We start from the raw sequence: 13,860 nt of genomic DNA, 5'->3' as shown, positions 1-13,860 counted from the left end.
GTGAGTTTTTCCTTTTGAAAAGATGGGAAGAGCAAGAGAGAGAGAGTGTTGAGTCCTGAACAATCAGGCAAGCGATTCTCGTAACAAAAAGTAAATTGAATTTTACTGAAGAAATGTGAGAGATTTAGAACAATACAGTTAGTACTTAGTGGAATAGTTGCCTGACATGCAGATAGACTGGTGTGATCCTCCATCATTATACAAAGCAGACACTGCGGGAGAGCAAAGAAAATATTGAGAGGACTCTTCGCTTGACAGCTTAAATCCCAACAATACATTAACCAGATAGAGTTAGGATTAAGCATGTAATTGTAGCCATTGGAGGGACCCCTGCCATGTGACACAGGTAGAACCTTTTGTAACAGTGACCCATGTTACGTGACAGGAGCCAGAAAATAAAGACCTGTCTCTTGCCAGCACTCCTGTGTGCGTCTCGCCTTTATTACATGGTGTCAGGAGACAACTGGATTTTTGGCAAACATGGAGTAAATGAAGCCACCTGGAAGGGAGCCTGGTGTAAAACTAGGAGGGCTGGTTGCAGCATTCCTAATTTTTTTCAGAAAGCAGGTGGCATTGCAGAGAAACCAGAGAGGGTGAAATCCTCCACACTGCTACCTATGGCAGGCCCAGAGGCACTGGAAATCTACAATACATTCCACTGGGAGCATGAGGCGGGAAACTGCAAACTGCTAGGCAAAGTGATTCAAAAATTGTAAGAATATTGTGATCCCTGCACGTATGTCCCATTTTCCTTTGGAAGAAACCAGATGCCAGAGGAGACAATTGATTGTTTTGTTACAGACTGTGGTGGCGTGTCCACCCACACAAGACCTGAAGGGGTAAATTAGGCCAATTAACCTGAGACTGCACCTGGAGGAAACCTAGGGCGTGTTAGGGCCTAATTGCAGAGGAAGTCCAGCTGGGGGGAGGATGGGGGCAGGATCTGTAAAGAGAAGATGCAGGGGGAAGAGCAGGAAGCTGCAAAGACAGAGTAGGAAGCAAGCCAGGGAAGGAGCAGCAAGGGCTGGGAGTGTAAAAGCCCAGAGCTGCTGGGTTGAGGGTCCCTGGACTGGAACCTGATGCTGAGGGTAGGCCTGGATTCCCTTACCAGCCACTGGGGGAGTGGCACAGACCAAGTAGTGGGGAGGAGGCCGCCTGGGACAGTTTGCCTCAAAGGATTTGCGATACCTCAGAAGGTATCTGGGAGGAGAGTGCTGCAGCTCCAAGCAAGGGGTGTCCCACCAGGTGACAGAGCTCATTCCTCAGATGAACCACCAGGAGGCACCACTGAGTGGTGAGTAGAGCAGTCTCCCTCACACAGACTGATGCTATACTGCAGGGGTGGCCAAACAGTGGCTCACAAATGAAAGTTAAAGCGTGGCTCCTGGAGTCCCCCCCACCCCCATTCTTTGCCTACCAGACTAGGGGGAGGGCTCGTTTCTGCCCTCTGTGTGGGGGGTGGGGGGCACTAGGGGGCTAGGGACTTCTGCCAGAGATGACTGGTGCCCGCTGTGGAGGGGATGACAATTTAAATCCCCCCTCCCCCCGCACAGCTTGAGTCATTAAGTTTGACCACCCCCTGTTCTAGAGCTAAGTCATGTGAAGATGAGCAGTTAACAGACAAATGACAGCCTGAATTATCTGGGGTATAATTCAATGGGTCTCAAACTTTTGTACTGGTGACCCCTTTCACATGGCACGCCTCTGAGTGGGACCCCCTCTTATGAGTTATAACACTTCTTTTATATATTTTTATATATTTAACACCAGTAAGAATGCTGGAGGCAAAGTGGGTTTGGGGTGGAGGCTGACAGCTCGTGACCCTCAGTTTGAGAACCCCTAGTTTAATTGATAGCCATGTCAATGCAAATTTATTGTGAGACACGGCTTTGACAATGCAAAGAATAGTGCATATTTGTAGAGCTAGTGAAAACCGTGCTGCCCAAATGGTGTCTCAGGGCCCTTTTTAACCCACAGCCTCCCAAGGAACTGTCACAGGCAGCCTGACTTTCTGCAGCTGCCAATCACTGTAGGCCTTACATAGGGCTGGCTGGCTTTGTCTCCCAAGTGCCCACTTGTCCAGTGGGAATTATCCGCTGGGTTAAAACAGATGATTAAAGGGAGAAAGGCAAGTCTGGTCTGCATCTCCCTTGCACTCCAGTACAAATGTTGTTTTGGGAGTGAGTGATGCTCTTCTGTGGTTCCAGTTACTTCCAGAAAAATGTTTCTAATGGAGGTCAGTCCAAATTAGACTGTCAGACCCTTAGGGCAGGGACTGTCTCTTGCTATATATCTGTACAGTGCCTGGCACAGTGAGGCGAGAGTCTCATTCTGGGCCTTTAGGCACTAGTGCAATACAAAAAATGAATAGTTTTATTTATTTGCTGCTGCACATCCATACACTCTTGAGCACAAAGCTTGAATGGGAAAGGAAGAATTCATTGCCCATTCCAAGGTGCTTTGATACTAGATCTTGTTCTGTAGGGCTCTTCTTTTCTCCATATCCTACTGAACATCAGTTCCCTGCTCAGCCCTGCAGTGTAATATTAAATGAGTTTCTTCCCCTGGCTGGAACTCTGCAGGCTGTCAGGTCTGTGAAGGTGAGGATGCAGACCTCTCAGACTGGCTGGTGAGCAGCATTGATTTGAAAGCAGCACGTGGGACCTGGCTGCCATTGTGGCAGAGCCAAAAATGTAGCCATATCAGAAAACACGGGATTTCAGGCTTCCTCGCCCCTCGCAGCAAAGCTGGTGTTGCCTTCTGTAGGCAGAATGCACGTGCAGTCAGTGATCAGGTTCTTGAGGACAATGGTGAAAGACTTACCAGTCACTGAGGATTAAGGGGAATGTTCTCGCTGAATGAATGGAGCCCTCCAATAACTGTTTAGCATTGTGTTCACTTTGCACATGTCTTTTTCTAGCCCATAGTCCTGTAAATCAGAGACTCCTCTCTCTCTCCAGCGCTGCAGTGAGAATGTAACCCATAGTGAAAGCTTAACCTAGGATTCAGGAATGCGCTTAAGCACAGTCTTAGCTTTTTAGACAAACACTTAAGCCTCCTTCTTGAATAGGGATGCTTCTGTGAATCGGAACCTTAAAATGGGCTTATTTTTTATTAGAACCAGCCAGCCCTTCCAAGGGGTTTCCCCTTCTATAAAGAAGCATGAGTTCTGCCATGATTCTGAGAAATAGTCATGCTCCTTTGGTAGTGCCCCTCAGCTCATGAACCCTTTCTTCTCTTCCAGCCTTGTCTAGACCCACTTGACATGGTCTTTTTTTTATGGCTTATTTGACATTCAATTATTTTTTTTCTTTCTAGAGCAATGATACTTTGAACTTCTTTCAGCCGAAGATCTCCAAGTGATTTTCAGATATTCATTAAATAAGCTTCACATCACCCCAGAGGTAGGTGATATTATCTCTTTTTAAAAAGGGGGGGATGGGAGACTGGGGAAACCAAGGTAAATAACTTGCCGAAAGTCACTGAGCAAGTCAGTAAAAGAGCCAGGAACAGAGGCCTTAAATCCTGACTTCCCTTATGCTCCCGTAATCGCCAGCCCACAATGCCTTTCTGCAACGTAGTCATATGTGCACATGAAGCTTTGATTGTCCTCCCCTGGTCGCTCAGTTACAATATTTCATAATGCAGGATATGCATGGTGGACCACATTACCCAGAATCCCGACCAGGAGGCTGGGTATGACTGGTTTGAGAGAGCTGTTGGAGAGAGGGGGGTTGTTCGCAGCACATCTCATCTATCCTTACCAAAGAAAGCAAGAACCCAGAAGGAAAAAAACCCCATATATTGCATTACGCCATTTCTTCCTTTCTTCTCTGCCTCTGCTTCAGCTCTGAGATGACTCACACATTGAGGAACTGTTCTGTGGTTTGGCACAGCCCACCAAACCACATTTTCAGCCCTTGGACTCAAATAAAAGAGCAGATCCAGATTCTAAAAGAGTGAAGCCTAGCAAATGTGCCTACCGCCCATAGTGACTCGGTGCCATCAGCTTCTTCAGCTTGGACCGGATCTGAAAGAACTGCACTTCTCACCTAATCTCGGCAGCAGCATCTCACCCCTAGTAGCACTAACTGTGCTGAACGGGGCTAAAGGGCAGTTGCCAAAGGTTAGAAAGAAACACAGTAAGGATTTGATCATATCGATTATAAACAGTCTAATGTTTTTTGAACGGCTTTAAAAAAAAAAAAGCCAGTCCTGTGAAATGTATCTGATTCTAACACCTTTGCTAATTCTCATGATTTGCAAGTCCTGCAATATTTGAGGTTTTGTTTAAAGTCCCAATTCCTGGAGACCAGTGTTTATGTGAGGCTCTCAGCTAGCTTGCTTTCTTAAGCTTCAAGCCCACATGGTTGCAGAGGAAATCATGAAAATGTGACCCACGTACACCTTAAAGGCTCAAAATCCAGAAGGCAAATGAAAAGAATGCAACATTTATTTATTTGTAAATCTCCTCAAATTATTTCTGAATATTTGTGGTTGGCCATAATGCTTTCAGACATGCTGATTTCCCGCAGCAGTGGCTGATTTGATTAGGCATGTTTGATTCCTGGTCTTTCTAACATCTTCGCTATTTACCCATCTATATTGTGAAGGAACAAAGGATGCTGCTGCTCCAAAAATGTGAGGCATGTGACTTCTCTCTAGGGTTAATAAGGCGGGTGTAGCACCCCAGCCTTTCACCTCTGGAGACTGGATGCAAATATTCCTTAGTGACAGGGTGACCATATTTCTCAAAGAGAGAACAGGACCCGCCGCAACCCTCTTCTCCCCCCGCCGCCCCCTGTGAGGCTGCTTGCCCGTGGCTGAAATTCTGCACCCCCCACCACCACTCCCCTTTTGCGTGAAGCTGTTGCTGGAACCCTGCGGGGGCCGCCTCAGGAGGCCGTTGCCCAGCGCTGGAACTCTGCAGCCCTGCCCCCCCCCCCACATACTGGAACGCTGCCTCCCGTCCCCAGCCATTGCCTCCCCTCCTGTGGGGGGCTGGCATCGCAAATGGGACCAATGCCGCCTTTTGAGAAAAAAAAGTCAGGACAGCTGGGACAGGGCTTAGAAAAGGGACTGTCCCAGCCCAGACAGGATGTGTGGTCACCCTACTTAGTGAGGTTAGTAATTTCATCTTTGTCCCTATTTGTGCACAACACTTTGGTACAAAGAAACACCACTGCTCATATCTGAAAGGGGCCTGAAACAGCTGCAGGTCAGAACTGAGGTGGACTAGCAGAGGGGTAGGGAAAGGTTGCATAGAACATGCATTCATTGTGCCTGGTTTTATCCAGCCCTATTAACCCCTTGCTTTCATTAGCGTCTACATTCCCTATAAAATTAGAGGCTAGACAAATAGGAGAGAGGACTTTTCATCTCTCTTCTGGAGATGCTACCATATTGTGCTGCCACTGGTTCCCATTCCAAGGCTACAGCTTTTTCTCCCCACCACAGTATTAATTTTTGAAGGGAAAACGTGCAGACGTTCTGCAGTTTGCTAGGACACTCAGAGATCATGCCTCATAGAGCAGATGCTGCCCAACTCCGCCTCCCTCCAGGCAATCATGATCCCGCTTCCCCCAACCCACTGGGCAATAAACACATGGAGACACTGTGGATTGGATACCAGGAGCTCTGCTCAGTTTCTTCAGCAAGCTTAGCCCACGTTTGCTTCCTTCCATGGAACAATGGGGAGGATCCAGTTCTAGGTAATGATCCTGGGTCACTGCTGTAGGTAGAGCCTATGCAAAGCCACAGCACCTGGGCAACCCTAAGGCCCGTTTCCTCATTGTTTCCCCTGCTTTGCTCATCTCACTCCTCTTCAGAGCACGTGGGATATAGCAATGGAGGCTCCATTTACAATTAAAAACAAACAAGGGTCTGTGGGAATAGTAGCAGCTTCCCTTTCCCTGCAGCCTTCCGAGGGGAACTGGACAGGCTGGGAGTTAGCACTGTGATCAGGCACATCCTTGTCCAGCCACTCCCAGGCACTGCATTTCCAGCCGTAAAGGATCAGGAAGTTGGGGCAGGAGCAACATCACCCGTTGACCTTTAATTCTATGAAGACTGGAACTTGCAACCTGGCACTAGAGGATTTTTTTTTCTTTTCTTTCTTCAGCTTAAGATCCACCTGGTTGCTGACAGGGAATCAGTTCCTGGCCAGACTTTTTTTATTTTCTCAAGTAGATTAAAAGGATAAATGCCAATGCCGTGACAGAATCGCCAGCGAGCAGATTTGGAGCTGGGCTGCCAGGAGGGTTTTAGTGCAAAATGTTGTTGTTGTTCTTTCATTATGCTCTATGAGAGCCTGATCTTTGCAAGCAACCCCTGCAAGCCAAGGCCACAAGCTTTTTGAAATAAAAAAATCCAGTAGCATGACTCCAGCAACGTTACTGATGCCTCACACCACTGCGAATGAGGGTAGCATCAGGCCCCTGACTGTGTTTCACTGTAGCTCCTGCTATTGATTGATATAGTTTTATTGTGTCTTGTCCCATGGAGTTGCCGTCTCTGTGGTTGGAATGGAAGGGATTTTGGAGAGAAGACATTTTTAGCACGCTCTGGCTGGGTCTTTGGTGACTATGGCCTTGCTCTGTTAATTCCTAGATCTTTACAAATAAAGTGAAGTATCTTTATCTCCCTTTTAAATATGGGGAAAGTGAAGCACAGAGCGATTAAAGTGACTTGCCTGCAATCACACATGAGATCAGAGCCAGGAATAGAGCCCTGGTTTCCTTAATACAATGCCTGTTCCCTCGCTACTAGACCACAGCTTTACTACAGCTGTTAGAAGAGAAAATCTGAACTCCTTTGTTTAGGAACCTGCCTCTTTTCTTTCCAGTTGGACACAAAGTGGGAGGATGGTTCTGAGGAGACTGCTTGTTTCCATCAAGGGACTCACTGGAAATCCTGGCAGAAGGAGTTCTCTGTGCTCAAGCAATCCGTTGCCACTCTCCCTCTGTGTCATGCTCACCTGACCCCTGTGTAGCTTCATAAAGAAAAGAATCTGCTTCTGGCCCCATGCAGCTCTGCAGAGAAAGTCTTCCCTCTGTGTTAGATGATCTCTGACAGGTTATCATGGTTCAGAGGAACAAAGTCAGACTTGTCTACCCAAACTCTTCATAAATGTCAACCTGTCTGAAAGTTCTTAGCCAAAATATCTATTACCAGCAGGCTATTGACCTGACTCAAATGGAAACCTGCTGGCAGGGCAGGCTCCACCTTTTTTGCCGCCCCAAGCGGCCAAAAAAAAAAAAGATTGACTTGCCACTGAAGAGGAAGACAGGGAGTGAAGGACCCGCTGCCGAATTGCTGCCGAAGACTGAAGCGGACTGATTGAGCTGCCGCCGAAGTGCCGCCGCCGCCAACCAGGACGTGTCACCCAAACAACGGATGGACTGCCGCCCCTTTCTATTGGCCGCCCCAGGCACCTGCTTCCTTCGCTGGTGCCCGGAGCCGGCCCTGCCTGCTGGTGAGGAAACAAAGAAGGCAGGGTTCCAATTTATCGGGCAAATATATCACAGGAATATCTCTAAAGACTTCATAACCACACTGTGGTGTATTGAGGACTGTGCTGGAATTGCAAGCTGTCACTTTGAGAGAGTGGGGGCAGAAGTGAGGAGGGAGTTCCTGGTCCTGCTTGCAGGCAAGAGGGCTCTGTAGGGAAGCATGCAATCAAGGTCAGCTCTTCAAAGAACCAGCCTACAGTAAGGTGGATTGAGTTGTGCGCCTCTGCCTTAGGGAGCAGCCTGCTTTGTCTCTCTCTGGGAGTTCTCGTGTTAGGGTTCTGAATTCTAAGACCGAACCTTGTTACATTGCAATCTTCCAACAAGATTTTTTTAAATGTTTTTTTTAATCTAACTTCTCTGTGTGTATGTCATGAACTTCTCACTCATGCTTAATAGACTACCAAACCAACCCAGCCTTTTGGACTAAACTCTTTCTATGTCACACTGGGATTAACTGCCCCCTGTCGCATCTGGCCTGTTCTCTCCTGGGAAGGAAAAATTACAAGTCTCAGCCATATTCTTACCTCACTTACACCCATGTAAATCGCTTTTGTGAAGTTACTCTGGATTGACACTAGTCTAGATGTGGGCAAAATTTGGCCCTTGCTTTAATTTCATAGGTTCGTAGATTAAGGCCAGATGAGACCATTATCATCATCTAGTCTGACCTTCTGTATAACACAGGCCAAAGAACCTTGCCCAGTAATTTCTGCATTAAGCCCATAACTTCTGTTTGACCTTTAGCATATCATTTAGAAAGATCTCCCGTCTTGATTTAAGGACTGCAAATGATGGAGGAGTCACCATGTGATTCAAGGACTTCAGTAACTCAGACAGAGGTTATGGGCGTAATACAGGTGCGGGTGGGCAAGGTTCTGTGGCCTGTAATGTGGAGGAGGTCAGACTAGATGATCATGATAGACTCAGACCCTAATGTTGGAAGAGACCATGTCCCTAGGTAAGTTGTTGTTATAGTTAATTACACTCACTGTTAAAAATGTACACGTTATTTCTAGTTTGAATTTATCTATCTTCAGCTTCCCAGCACTGGATCTCTTTATGCCTTTTTTTCTGCTAGATTAAAGAGCTATCCTGTGTTTGGAAGGGGATTTTTAAATTCTTTTTTTTTTCAATATTTTTATCACTGATCTGGAAGAGCATTGGATTGAGAACAATCCCTGCAGGTCATCACTCAAAATACCGCTATTTAGATGGTGATTCCTTATTTACAATTACTTTTTACATTTTATCAGTTAACTAGTTTTTCATCCATTTTAATATGTTATGCATTGACTTCGGATAGTGCATTTTTTTTTCAGAACAGCACAAGGGTCAGAATGGCACTCAGTCAAGTGCCTGACAGAAGTCTATGTATATTGTATCAACACAGTTACCTTTATCAACAAAACTTGTCATCTCATCACAAAACAATATCTCGTTTGTTTGGCAAGACCTATTTTTGGTAACACCATGCTGGTTGGCTTTAATTGTGCTACTGTCTTTTAATTCTTTACTGATTGCACCCCAAGACAGCTAATTAGTCTTTGTGACTAAAACTAAAAAGATGCTAACTATTATGTACAAATAAAAATTTGGCACGTGTTTGCCAAAAGTGGGTGCAATGATCTGGTGAAAAACGGATTGCAGTCTGGGCAGAAAATATTTGCAACCAAAAAGTGAAGTAAATTGAAGCTGTGTCAAATGAAAAAGAAATCTACAATTTAAAAAAGTCCTCATCCAAACAGTATGTGCCAGTCTGCTGCACATCCACTGCACGACTGTTGTGTGATTTGCCAATAACGTCTTTGTCTTTGAAGTAACCAAAATGCGTGCAAGACTCGGAATGCAGAAGTGGGCTGGGACAGATGCCTTAGGAAATGATTAGGAGAAAATATTACCTTGAATAAACGACAGTATTCTGGTTCTTTCCTTTGATTGGAGTAGTATTGGGAATATGAAATGCACTGATGCTAGTTTATTGAAATGAACCAACTTCTGCCGTAAATCTGCACAGGTGATGGACATTGTGCTGTAATTGTCGAATACCAGGGCCGCTCAGGGGGGTGGGCAAGTGGGGCAATTTGCCCCGGGCCCCGCAGGGGCCCCGCGAGCCCTGGCCTGGTGGCGGTCCGGGTCTTCGGCAGCATTTTGGCAGCGTGGGGCCCTTCAGTCACTCCGGGTCTTCGGCAGCATTTTGTTGGCGGGGGGCCCTTCAGTGCTGCAAGATGCAGAGCGACTGAAGGGCCCCCCGCCCGCCGAAATGCTGCCAAAGACCCAGACTGCTGCTGGGTGAGTACAAGCGCTGCAGCTCCCCCACTTTGCCCTAGGCCCCCTGAATCCTCTGGGCGGCCCTGTCGAATACATGGTGCCTGGAGGGGACAAAGTATACGGCTTTGAGCCCTGGGTATTCTCTGTCTCTCAGTCTAATTTAATCCAGGGTTTTGTACTGGCACCCATCACTGTACTACTGAATACCTCTCGGGTTGATAGTTTGGGATAGTAAGGTCCCGTGTGGACTTTCTGCAAGTCTTTGGCTCTTCTCGCTTTCCAGGCTCTGGGAAGTTCTGGTGGAGCTCTGGCTGGGTAGAAGGCAATTGTAGTCCAGGTCAGTCTGGTTACGGCATAAGAATTGATGGAGTGGGAAATAGTTGTAGTTAACTGTAGACCTCCGGGGTTTTGCAGAGGGCTGACAGTATGCTTCCCATGATGATGAAGGGCTGGAAAGGACTCGTTGTCAGTGTCTGACTGGCTGAGTTCCTGTTGAAATGATTATTTTAGTGCTGCTGGGGCCTCGTTGTATTTACTGGATGGGTAACAATGTGTTTGGGCACCTAGAGCCTGGGCTAGGTGTCTTTTTATTTCTCTTTAAAATCCTATAAATGATCACAAAAGGGCTCCAGTGTCAATCTCCACTCAAGGCTGGAACAGTAAATGCGACAGGCACTTCTTACTGGCCTGAACGCTCCAGCTAATGTTGTTACAGTCTGCACACACTGATTTCTCAAGTTCTTTGCTTCAGGTTTCTTTTCTGCCTGCAGCAGCTGTCAACATTTTATCCCCTTCTTATATTGTGAATTGTCCATTGCTTTTAATAGCAATGGAGCTGAACCCTGGCTCCCAATACCCCCTCCCCCAAAAGGTGAGGTGGAGCTGAACTTTGCCCCTTGCTCTGTTTGTTGTTAATTAGGTTGGGGGCCTCCAGGAGCTGCTGCAGTTGGGGATCAGGGCACCATTGTGCTATGCGCTCTGCAAACATGTAGGAAACAGACAGTGCCTGCCCCAAAGAGCTTACAGTCCTGGGTAAAGATTAGAAACCACTGTGCCTGGGCTAGGTTGAACCAGAACAGCCCTGAACATGGATCTGAACTTTGCCGCTTGGGCCAAGCTGTCTTATCAAGACGTGCTGCATTAGAAAGAGTTTGTGCAGCTCCCATAGTGCCTGACGGGGGTGGGAGTGAGGATTGGGGGGTGGGGCCTTTTCTGAATGAGATGACGATGATTAATTACTATTATTGCACAATGAGGGATTATGACAGGATTTGCCGCTAAATACTACAGCACTTAGCACTTCCACACCACAGCACTTTGCATGTTCAAAGTGTTGTACAAACATTAACTAAATTACCAATATGAAGGGATTATTAAGCAGCGTCTGACCTTGCATTTCTCAGGGAAGGGTGGAGAACGTTTAGAAGCTTTTAGCCCTACACACTGCAGTTTAATTCGCTTCCAAGATTGTGTCGCATGGTGCCAGGAATTTGGTGTGTGTTTTTGTTTGGTTTTTAAAGGTGGAAGAATTTAGTAGTTATGCAAATAAAATGAAAAGCGCTGGCTTAGTGAGGGCAGGTGCCGTGCAAGTTTCTCCTGTTCAGCTCTGCCATGCATGGGCTTGATGTGGGAATTACTGGGTGAGGTTCCTTGACCTCTGCTAAGCAGGAGGTCAGACTAAATGATCACGGGGTCCCTTCTGGCCTTGCCCTACGTGAATCTAGGAGTGTTCCTCAATCCTGATCTGCCACACACCCCGCTCATTCCAGGCCCCTGTCTTGGAGAAACTCCCAACATGCTGCACTAGAACAAATTATCTTTGGCGATCAATGGGTTGGGCATGAATTCCCTGCACCACCACCTCTGGGCACTCCGGGAACAGCCTGTTCCACAGCACGGGGTGCATTGGCTTTGACAGATTATAATATTTTAGCGCTGTTCATTTTGTCCTATGTTGCATGGCTCATTTGGCTGCTCTTTTGACAAAATGTCTTGGCAGTCTTTTTTTTTCAACATCCTGACTGTGAGGGTAATTAACCATTGGAACAATTCACCAGGAGTCACTGGTGGATTCTTTATCACTGGTAATTTTAAATCAAGGTTGGATTTATTTATTTTATTTTATTTTTGTTAAAAGAACTGCCCTAGTTCAAAAGGAATTATTTGGGGGCAGTTCTCTGGCCTGTGTGATACAGGAGGTCTGTCTAGATCACCACAATGGTCCCTTCTGGCCTTGGAATCTATGTAGCTCTGAATTGTGAGTGATCTTCCTGGATCCTTTGCTTACATATCCCTTAATAGGGAAGAGCAACTTTAAAGGCCTCTATAAAATAACAATCTACACAGTCACTGGGCAAATCCTCAAGGTAGTCTGTGGCTGCTTAAGTGCAGGTGAAAACATATTTCTGTTGCTTAAGTGGACCAGGCAATGAATGCTTCATGCCCCAGATAGGCCTCTGTGGTAGCTCTCCATAATGCTACACAGTGGTGCAGGAGTGGATATGCTGGGTATTTGGCCATTGGCTGTGCTAATATGATGTTTGCTCTAATCCCTGAAGCAGTCATAGAAGCTCCCAATCTTCTGGACGAGCTCTTCACATCAGCTTGCTGTGACAGAGGAGAAGGTCTATTCTGATGAGTCAGAAGGATTTTGCAACAATGGGAGCTGCACAGGTAATTTATGGATATGGCTGTCCAACATCTTGACAGATGAAAGGAGGTGCAACAAAGTCAGTCCGGCAGTGGTGCTTAGCAGTGGTATGGGAAAAGAGCCAGATGCACGAGCAGCAGACCTTCCTACAGTGGCTACAGGTCCACTCACCAGAAGAAGTTGATGCATACACAGCTTCCTGGCTCAGCTGCAGGCCTCATTCTGGGATCTGGTGGCTCTCTGCGATGTTTACACCAGTCTTAACCCTCTTCTCCAAATTTGGACAATTTTGGGCAGGATTTTCCCAGTTGTTAGTGGGAATGATGAATTTCTGGCTCATGGCCAGATACACATGTTTATGTAGAAATTTCTTCCTGCAGCCCTTCTGGTCTTCAGAGCATTTAACTTATTGATATTTTGGATGAAAGAGAGACTTGCTTATCTATAGTGTGGAGTAGTTATGGAGTTCATGGTTCTCCACAGTTACCAGAGAGGACCAGGATGTGTTGTACCAGGGAGCTTTATAAGTAAGTGTAGGAACTTCCTGGTTAGGGAATTATCTATTTGCTGCTTAAAGCATGGCTCTTTACATCTATGTCCTCACACTACATGGTGTCAGCAGTGAGGGAATCCCTCTCTCTAAAGAAGGAGTAACGGGGGTGGGGGGCGGAAAGAGACCTCCTCCCCACCCCAGCTGCTGGAGTGGTAAGAGAATGGGAAAACAGGGTAGAGACCTGTGAAAGCTGCAGCAGGAAGGAGGAAGATCCCTGTCTCAGTGCAGGAATAGAGCCCATAGCACAAATGGCTCTGTTAGAGGAATTTGATTTTGGCAACTCAGGCAGTTGGCCTTGCTGGATCCATAGATTTGCATGATTCTTGGTTTAATAGAGAAAGCAGAAGAATACTAGGTAAATGGCCTGATATTTGCCATGGGTGATGCTGCTGTTGCTGATATCCTATGTGCCCTACCCTTCACTAATGAGGAAGAAAGAATATTTCAAAGTGAAAAAGGCTTTTGATGGAATACGGAATGTTGAAAGAAGCGCTAATACGCGACAAAATGATTGCTGGTAACTGAGACACCAGTTTATCCTCACAGCTTCAATTAGACCCAGATCTCACACCAGCCAAAGCTATAGCAGAAGTTAGAATGCAAGAAATCAGCAACGTGACTTACCTGCGAACAGCACAGGGGAGACCGCATCAGACAATAGTGACACAGTAAAGAGAAAAGACACAAACGTGAAAGCAGTCAGACAATACTATTTACAAGATAAGAACAGTGCACAATTAGAGAGTGGGAGACCAAAGAACCTTGAAAGAAGGGAAGCTTTTCCAGTTATCAGAAGCCAAAGTCTTTTCAAAATTAGATACTACAGCAGGCTTCTGGCAAGTCCCCCTCGCTAAAGAATCTATGCTATTGACTACATT

At 46.4% G+C, this 13,860-nt stretch overlaps 1 long non-coding RNA gene across 4 annotated transcripts in view; it reads left to right on the top strand.

Annotated features, from left to right (window-relative positions):
* Nucleotides 1-13,860, top strand: part of LOC120385926 — an 89,893-nt gene that overhangs the window by 54,709 nt on the left and 21,324 nt on the right. For 2 of the 4 annotated variants that reach the window (XR_005589422.1, XR_005589421.1), the window contains exon 6: nt 3,319-3,404. This is a non-coding gene — a long non-coding RNA (uncharacterized LOC120385926). Of the gene's footprint in view, nt 1-3,318; nt 3,405-3,848; nt 4,135-12,337; nt 12,447-13,860 lie in introns of those variants that run through there. The other 2 variants (XR_005589419.1, XR_005589420.1) reach the window with 2 other exon arrangements.

The sequence above is a fragment of the Mauremys reevesii genome, linkage group 18 (genome assembly GCF_016161935.1).
Source record: "Mauremys reevesii isolate NIE-2019 linkage group 18, ASM1616193v1, whole genome shotgun sequence".
In the NCBI taxonomy this organism is placed as follows: Eukaryota; Metazoa; Chordata; order Testudines; family Geoemydidae; genus Mauremys; species Mauremys reevesii.
The sequence above is the reverse complement of the archived record's forward strand: the minus strand, read 5'-3'. Positions and strand labels throughout refer to the sequence as shown.